Source organism: Octodon degus, unplaced genomic scaffold, assembly GCF_000260255.1.
Source record: "Octodon degus isolate 3935 unplaced genomic scaffold, OctDeg1.0 scaffold00005, whole genome shotgun sequence".
NCBI lineage: Eukaryota > Metazoa > Chordata > Mammalia > Rodentia > Octodontidae > Octodon > Octodon degus.
Window position 1 is genome coordinate 15790050 of NW_004524581.1, and position 9968 is coordinate 15800017.

Here is a 9968-nt window from a genome sequence, read left to right on the forward strand (position 1 = left end):
GGGGATTTGACTGACCTTATCAGATCCAAAAGCTACAAATCCTTTTGTGTAGGTCTTACTTTATCTTGGTCTTAACCATCCAACAGAAAAGTATAAAAACGAAGTATAAGAAGTAAAGCCATGGTGTTATGTTGAGCTGTAGGGGACTCAGGTCAACAATTTCTGACATTGACAGTCAAGCAGAAGACCCAATACTGTTAAGGACTACTGGACTCTTTTGCTGAGTTTACACACCTATAATATTCAAATGACAGAACTAAACAAAAAAGGGGATACAAATGAATGTCCATTTTGCATCTGTGTATTCAAAATGGTTAGTATAGATAATATATAGTTACATTCTCCTAATGAATAGAGGGATTTTTTCTAGTAGTGTTTGTAAATAGGATATAATATCTACATCTTGTACAGCAAATAACTACTAGGAAGAGAGTATGCAATGTGTTAATTATTGAAACTGTCCTACCAATTTGATTTGAAACTGTCTCATTGCTATTTGTTTCTCAATAAAATTATGGAAAAAAATCATCCTTATTTGTTCCCATTCTGTTTTCCTGTGTGAGTTCACAGCTGTAAATTTTCCTCTGAGGACTGCTTTCATTGCATCCCATAAAATCCATTAAGTTTTTTTGAATTTTCATTGAATTGTAGATATTGTTGAATTCCTTGTTAATTTCATCTGTGACTCATGTGTTGCTGAGTAGAGTGTTGTTTATTTTCCATGTATTTATGGTTTTTTTTCTGTTTTCTTGCCTCATTTATTTCCAGTTTCATTGCACTGTGGTCAGATAATGTGCATGGAATAATTTCTGTTTTCTTGCTTATACTTAAGCATGACCTATGGACCAGTATATGGTCTATTTTAGAAAATAGTCCTTGTGCAGCTGAAAAAAAATGTATATTAAGCTGTTGTTGGGTAGAATACTCTGTATATGTCCACTAAGTCCATTTGTTCCAAGCTCTGTTTCAATTCTTCTACTTCTTTTCTAATTTTTTATCTGCTTGACCTATCTTTTTGAGATAAGGGTGTGTTAAGGTCTCCTGTTAAGATTGTGGTATTGGATATTAGATTTTTCATGTCCACTAGGATTTGTCTTATATAGTTGGCTGCTCCCAGGTTTGGTGTATACATTTGTGAGTGTTACCTCTTCCTCTTTCATTTTTCCCTTAACAGTATATAGTGGCCTTCTTTACTTCATTTGATCATTCTTGGTTGGAAGTTGAGATTTTCTGAGAACAGTATTGCTATCCCTGCTTTTTTCTGAGGTGCTAGGGTGTGTAGTGTTCCTATATCCACTATATACTATATTAAGTTCCTCTAGATCTCCATGACTCTGCTTCATGTGATCTATTTCTTTCCTGTATTGCTTATTCAAGGAATCTATTGCTTTTCTAATCTCCTCTATTTTTTTTTGTTAGTGTCTTCTTGAGAAGTAGTTGTTAATTCTTTTACTTCAGCGTTTATTTCTGATCTGATTTCCTCTATATGTTTCTACATTTAATTCTTTATTTCAGATGCTCTTAATTCAGAGATTTCTTTGTTCATTTTAGGGATTAATCCTTTTTATTTTTTATTTTTATTTTTTTCCATAATTTTGTTGAGGAACAAATAGCAATGAGACAATTTCAAACCAAATTGGTAGGACAGTTTCAATAATTAACACATTGCATACTCTCTTTTTAGTGGTTAATTGCTGTACAAGATGCGGACTTGATATCCTATTTACAAACACCATTAGAACAAATCCCTCTATTCATTAAGAGAATGTAACTGTATATCTATCCTAACCACTTTGAATACACAGATACAAAATGGACATTTATCTGTATCCCCTTTTTTTGTTAAGTTCCATCATTTAAATATTATAGGTTTGTAATCTCAGCAAAATATTCTAAAAGAGTTAATTAATCCATAGTAGTATTGGGTCTTTCGCTTCACTGGCAATGTCAGAAATTGTTGACCTGAGTCCCCTACAGCTCAATATAACACCATGGCTTTACTTTTTATACTTTGTTTTTATACTTTTCTGCTGGATGGTTAAGACCAAGGTAAAGGAGGACCTATGCAACAAGAGTTGTAGCTTTTGGGTAGGATAAGGTCAGTGAAATCCCCTCAGGATTTATCCTGAGATCCTCAGGGATTAATTCTGATCTTAATTCCTCTATACCTTTCTGCTGTTGTTTCTTTACTTCAGGTGCTATTAATTCAGACATTTCAGCTGTGCCAGTGTCCTCTGCACTTGTTTTGAGTGAGCTCAGGACTTGAGATTGCATTTGGCTCCTTCTCTTTGTCATTTTGTATAGCATTGTCCACTGACTTTTGGTGTAGAGCTTTGGTGCAGGTGTAACCTTAGCACCTACCTAAATTCAGGTACCTAAATTCAGGTACCGATATACCAAGTTTTAGTTCATCCAGTTGTGCCTGGCTTGAGTCTGGCTACTGTGCTCAGCTCCTTCCTGCTGCTGTCTTTGGAGGTGAGCCCGCTGTGCCCCTCTGGCAAGATGTTCTGCTCCTGGATTAGCTGCGTGGTTTTGACCCTTGTCTCCCTGCAGGGACTTCAGCTGCAGAGTTTTACCCCAGGCCTGTATGCCAGGCCTGGGCTGCGTTTGGAGGAGTATAGGGAGGCAGAAGAGTGCAGAACCTTTCCCACACACTCACCAGGCCTGGGTTTTGGCGGCTCTGGAGGGCTCCCAAGAGCATGGTGGAAGTTCTCACTCACAGGGTGGGCTTGGGCTGGCTAGGGCAGGCTTGGGCTGGCTCTGGAGGGGCAGGGGAGGGCCAGAGAACATGGGGAAAGGTCTTTTGCGTGTGGTGGGCTTGTGCTTGGTCTGGTGGATGCAGGAGAGAGCAGAAGCTCTCCCACACACTCGCATGGCCTGGGGTTGGGCAGATCTGGATTTCACTTGGTTTTAGCAAAGACTTTAGAGCCTTCTAACTTACTGGGCCTTCACACTGCTTTGCAGAGGATAATCCCAATCCTGTCTACATCACCTCTCTTGTGCAAGAAGGGAGTAGGAGGAATCAAGCATCACTTACCTGGTACATATTTAAAATTTTGTCTTTCTTTATAGTTAAGTAGTACTCCATCGTATAAAAGTGTCACATCTTTTTCATCCATGTCTCAGATGATGGGCATTTTCGTTGTTTCCAACATTTGGCCATGAGAAATTGTGTCACTATAAACATGTGTACACATATATTATTGTGGCATGATGTGTTCTTTTCTTTTCGAAAATAACCAGAAGGGGAATAACTTAATGGGATTGAATGGGATTTCCAACTCTAGTTCTTTTGAGAAATCTCCACACTGATTTACATAGCGCTCATACCATTCTACATTACCATCAACAGTGGAGAAAGTTTCCTTTTTCCCCACAGGCTCTCCAGCATTTGCTATTAGTTGATTTCTGTATAATAGCCATTCTTTCTGTATTGAGGTGATATCTCAAGGTTGTTTTAATTTGCATTTCTTGAATGACCAGTGCTGTGGAACATTTTTTCATGTATTTACTTGCCATTTGTGTTTCTTCTTCTGAGATGTGTGTATTCATCTCAGATGCCCATTTTTGAATTGGGTCTTTATATTTTGTGAGCCTGATTTTTTCAGTTATTTTTATATTCTAGATGGAAGTCCTTTGTCTGAGTGATTTGAGGCCTTTATAGGTAAATGGATGCAACTAGACGCTATACTCACAAGTGAAATAAATCAGACACACTCATGTAAATATTATATTATCTTCCTAGGGTAAGAACCTGAAATAATAAATAAGACCTGAAAGGTACAGTAGATATAGTAAAATAGAAAGAAAGTAAACATAAGGATTAAACGATGAAGATGAGGGAAAGGAGAAAGTATAGGGGAAAAAATGAAAGGGGAAAAATCATGCAAGTATAGCTGAGATGTTTAGGCTAATAATTTCCATCAGTTGTTTTGAAAATAGCAGTTAATATTTAGAATTTTCACTTTGACTAACTCTTTATGCTGATATATGCAATCTAAGCAACTACATCAAGGACAGAAATGTGTAATACAAAATCATGGTTGACTACCTCTCATCTTGGTCCTCTAAATGTATACCATTACTAATATCTTATTGATTATTGTTATACTCTCTTCAAAATAAATTTACAAAAAAATAAAATTTGAAGGCTTGTCAACTCAACACTAATTTTACTTACAAGTAAATGCTATAAACTGTACTGTGTAGCTGACTTCATTAGAAAAGGTCTTACCTGTAATCGTTTATCTTATCTTTGAATTTCAGCGATTAAACCAATTCTCAGTGGGTTTTAGTTCTTATAAAAGGATATAATACTTTATATCCTCAGTGGGTTTTAATTCTTCTAAAACTAGAAGAACATTGTTGAACATTGTTGAACATTGAAGCTAGTTGAACATTGTTTCTTCTATAGAATTTGGCAGAAACTGAGAAATATTATATCCTTTTAGTTATCAGTGTACATGTATAAAAAAAGTGAACCCTGATATTTGCCTCTCTTTGCCCAACTATAAAGCACTCCATCCACCTAAGGAGAACTGGGTGTATGTGTATGTATATACATACATTTATACACATACATGTTTTTAAAGTTGACTCCTTTTTCAGGCAGTTTTATGTCATGGCAAAACTAAGTATAATACAGAAGTTTCTCAACTTCCTTCTTTCTCTTCAAATGGATGCCTACACCTAGGCAATGCCGTAAACCTTCTTTTATTTATTTGTCTCCTGAAGAACAAAGTATGGTATAATATTGCTAGAAGAAATACTAAATCTAAAAGATATTATGGGACCAGCTAGATAGCTCAATGAACTAAAGTGCCTGCTGGTGTGCCATGCTGGCCCCACTCCCCAGGTGCCCTGAGATGGCGATTGAGGCGGGGTATGTCGGTGCGTGACTGTAATCCCAGCATTTGCGAGGCTGAAAACAGGAGAATCACTATGCGTCCAATCTATGTAGGGAGACCCTGTACATCCTGTAGACCCTGTCCTAAATTTATAAAAAAGATATTATGTTATGAATGCATATAAGTTTATCAATGTAGGCATAAATATATGCATAAAATAACTCATAGAACAATATGGAGAAAAATAATGAGTCTTATTTGGAAATCTGCAGACGTCATATAGAAAGTTAACAAAATATTACTGAAGTTTTAAGTTTTAATGACTCGCGAAGTTTAAATGCTACAAAGCCATAAAAAAAATCAACATGATAATTAATGTTGTGTATTTACGTGTCATTTTTGGGGGTGAAACGCAGGGCCTTGAGCATGCCAAGCAGGCTCCCTACCATTGACACACTCCAAATTTCACCATGCAATTATTTCTCCTCTACCCATTTACTTTGGTGGACTGTGAAAAATAGATTTTTAGTTTTCATTTCTTTGGGTCCTGTGGATTCCTAATGGCATTCTCTGGAGGATAGCCCAGCAGAGCATGATCTGGGCTGGGCCACCTATGCCACTCAGCTGATCTCTTGTAAACTTTTCCACATGCAATCATGCTCAAATTCCATCATGCGTTCATTCAAACTTCATCCTAGAGGGTCATGAGGCTGGGAACAGGATCCTGTTCTTTATACCACTCTTCAATGGCTTAGAAAGTTTTATGAAGTTTGAAAATTGATTAGAATGACAGGTAGCACAAGATGGTGCTTATTATGAATTTCAGAAACAAATGTATCAATATTTTAAATTCCAGTTAAATTTTCACATATTGTTAACATAAGTTAGTAGCACTTGAACTTTAAAAATGATTAAAACTTGAAAAACTGCCTTTAGTTTATTGGGACTAAATAATCTGGATGCTACATCTTGGCCTTAAGGAGTAAAAGCATATCTGTGAGTCTGTAATTTTCCTTTTAACTTTATTTGCTGTATTTTGGGGGATATTTCCAATTCTGATATGACCAGATTTTACACACACACACACACACACACACACACACACACACACACACACACAGAGGGAAGGTGGAAATTGTGGTGTGCCTTAGAAAATTCTTAAGTACCTTGAAAACAGAAAGTTACTTTTATTTTCTTCAAATTGCTGTAACATTTTGTGTTGTATATTTAGGTGTTCGGTCTGTCTGTAATGTACTATATGGTGATGTGATGGTATATTTATTGATTATATTGTCACTCTTTTTATACTTCACTTCCTCTCAATGCTATTTTTGTCACTGTCAAGTTTCTGCATTTATGTGCAATTATTTTTGTACTCTCTGTTTTATTAAATGTGCATAATTGTCTTTTCAATATGATCCTATTCTAATTGTTATCACTGTACAATTTTCCTTCCTCCTTCTCTCTTTTCCTTTCTTCATGCTTCCTTTTCTTCCACCAGTTTTATTGAGATATAATTTACACATAATAAAATGAGAAATTTCTTCATTATATATAAGGTTAGAGTTCAATGGATTGTGCTAAGTATATATCTGCCTATAGTAACACAACCCCAATCAAGATACATATGAAATTCTGATTAGTCTCTAATGTCTCTTTATGTTTTTTTATTACAACCAAACCCCTCACTCTAGTCAACTACTGATTTATTTCTGTCACTAGAGACCCTTTATACTTTTTATGAATTTATATAAATGGAGCCATGTACTATATACCTCTTCTGATATCTTGTTTTTGGTTGCTCAGTACTACATATCTGAGATTAGTTCAGATGGTTGCTCTTTCTTTTAATTGAGTAGCATTACAGTGAATGAAAAGACCACAATGTATTTATCCACCTCACCATTTTCTTTTGCAGACATTTGCCTTTCTCCCAGGGGAGAGGTATCACTTTTTCTCCTCCCTCTCCTCCTCCATCTGTTTTGTTGTTGTTATTGTTCTTCCTCTTCTTTCTCCTCATGTTCTTCTCCCTCTTCTTCTTTTATTCTTCTTTTCCTTCTTATTTCTCATTCTTATGATACATAACATGCAACTTAGCCTTGTAGCAATTTTAAAGTATGTAATTCAATGGTGTTAAGCACAATGAACAACTGAAACCCTCCCCTTTTTGTCAACCTTTACAGAAACCTTGACTCTTTTCAACAGTAACTCCCAAGTATGCTTTCTGCAGTGTCTGTGGTCCTTTATGAGTCTTTCTGTCTCTATGAATTCCCCTGTTCTAAGTACTCCACATAAGAGGACTCATACAGTGTTCATCCTTCTGTGTCTAGCTTATACCACTTACTATAATGTTTTCAGGATTCATTCATGACAGCAAGAGTACAAAGGCCCAGACATCTTGGCCCAGCTCAGGACAATTCAGAAGGACCATCTTGGCTCCAAAGCTCCCCAAGTTTGACTGTCACTGTCATCAGGTCTGCAGTGAAGCTTGGTTTTCCCCTCCTGCTTGCATTCCATCCCATCAATGGATACTGCAACAAGGGCAGCATCACTGAGGTATGGATGCATCCCCTCTACTTCTCCAGGACCACATCCAATGGAGGACATCTTTCCCCCTCTCCTGCTGCAGGCTCCACCTGTGAGCCATTTATTAACATGCTTAGGCCTCTTTCAGAGCTTCCCCAAGCTCCAGCTCCACATTGCTTTCCAGCTCTAACACTTGACCCCTCTTCTGTTTTTAGCTGAATTTCTCAAAAGAACTGACAGCCCCTGTTCACAGTTCTGTTTCTCATTACTTCCTTTGCTGACACCATCAAGCCCAGCCTTTTCACTGGCTCTCCAATGCTTGCCATGTCATTAAATTCAGTGGATACCTTAGACCAACTCAGCTGAGCTAGGGCCCTTCTCTATTTTTGACTATCTCTTGGTTTCTGTACTGCTGTGCTTTGCTGGGTTCCTCCCACCCTAGAGTCTCCTCTGGGGCTCCTGTTTTCTCTATCTGTCCATTCATTACTGGTGCTCTGTCATGGGCCTAGATTTGGGGCATGGCGCGCACACTCTCTCAGTATGATCTCCTGCATTGCCATGAAGGCTATGGAGACATTGGTAATTCATGACTCTGTCTGTGCAGACCTGACTCCTGAGGTCACATCTGCCCCTGAGCCATGATGCGGGCCCTACACACTCCAGATGCACATAAGTGAGCATGTCACCCTCTCCTCAAACCAGCAGCTGTCACTGACTCTGCCCATCCCTCTCCCCAGTTCCTCTCACCTGGAACCCCCAAAACCTCCCTGTTAGCACCCCATGCAGTCCCATCCTTGAGTTTGACTCCTCCCTAATGCCTGTCTCTGATACTTCTGTGACTAGGGATTAAGTCACCTGCCAAGAACCAGGTGGTAAAGCACCAGTCAAGACTGTGGTCTCTGGCTTGACTGTTTGGTGCCATGGGAACCAGAGTTTGGGAAGCCTTTAGTGCCTTGGTAGCTGTCCAGCTGCCAGCCTGCCCTGCCACACCCTGCTCCCCTCCAGGCAACACTGCATCTGCGCAAACATTTTGTCTACAAGTGGTATTCCTGTTTCTGCCTGGGCCACTAACTAATATGCATAAAATTTACAGGAGCTGGTAGATAGCTCAGTGGACTAAAAAGCCTGCTTAGGCAAGCTTAGGCAAGCACAGGGATCAAGGTTCCATCACAGCACCACATGCTGTGCCAACCCCACCCCCAGGGGGGGATGAGCTGGCCAGAGTCCAGCCATAGCATTGCATGCCTGTAATCCTAGCAATGGGGAGGCTGAAAGCAGGAGGAACACCATGAGTTTGAGCTGCATAGTGAAAGCCAGCAACAACCAAATACATTCAAAAAAAATTACGGGTTCAATATCCAGAATTCAGCAAAAAACAAAACAAACAAACAAAACAAAACAAACAAACAAACAAAAAAACCAGTGTCTTTCTGGAGCAAAGACAAATTCCCTGAAGGGGCACTGTTTTAGCTCTTGTCCAACAAGCTCAGGCTAAGAAGATTGGCCCATGGAGGAGACTGCTTGTTTGTTTGTTCGATATCTTTGTGTTTTGTGTTAAAGGTTAGTTAAATCTTCACCCTGAGCCCAAAGCCCCGCCCTTGCATTTTCATTTTTGACTTCTTCACAGTTGTTGCTAAATCATTAATTTGCTTAGGCTAGGCTCAAACTGGGGATCCTCTTGGTCAACCTCCCATAATTCAGTGCCATCCTGCCTAGGTCCTTTTTGACTTCTTAATGGAGTTTTTCAAAGAGAAAATATTTTTCTCGCATTCTAGTAATTTTTACTTTTTGAAATTTTTTTAGTTTGAAAGAATGTTAGGCTTACAAACAAGTAGTAAGAAAATAGTGCAAAGAGTTTCATCCAGGTTTCTCAAATGTTTGCTTATAATAACAACAGTTCAATACTCAAAGCCAAAACAATTAACATTGGACTATACTCAGTCTGTCGACTGTACTCAAATTTCATTGGTTCTACTAAAGTCTTTTGATGATCCATGGTCCAGAAATTTGTAATAAACTCAATAATTTTTGCTATCTTTTCTGAGAACTTTCATATATTTTCCTACTTCATTAGATTCTTATGTTTTTCCTTTACCTACTTTGCTTACTTTTCTCAGTTCAGTAATTGTGAACCATTTAGCTGTCTTCTAGGCATCTTCCTCAAAGTCATATAACAATGATAGATGAATATCTGTGTTTATAGCTGCGTGATTTCTAACAGCTAGATCTTGGAAACAGTACTTGTGTCCATCAACAGATGAAAGGATGAAGCAAATGTGGTATTTACACACAATGGAGTGCAACTCTACCATAAAGATAAACTTGAGGCTTTTGAAAGCAAATGGATGCAACTTCAGTATTAAGTAAAATAAGTCAGACATATAAACAGAGAGAGAGAGAGAGAGAGAGAGAGAGAGAGAGAGAGAGAGAGAGAGAGAGAGAGAGAGAGAAAAATAAAGAAATAAGTAGGGAAGAGTTCATATAATTTCCCAAATTATGCCACTGACTTTTGTACTGTCTTCTAATATAAGCATTAAAAGCAATTAATTTCCATCTAAATGTTGTTATAGAGCTGGAGACATAGCTCAGCAATCT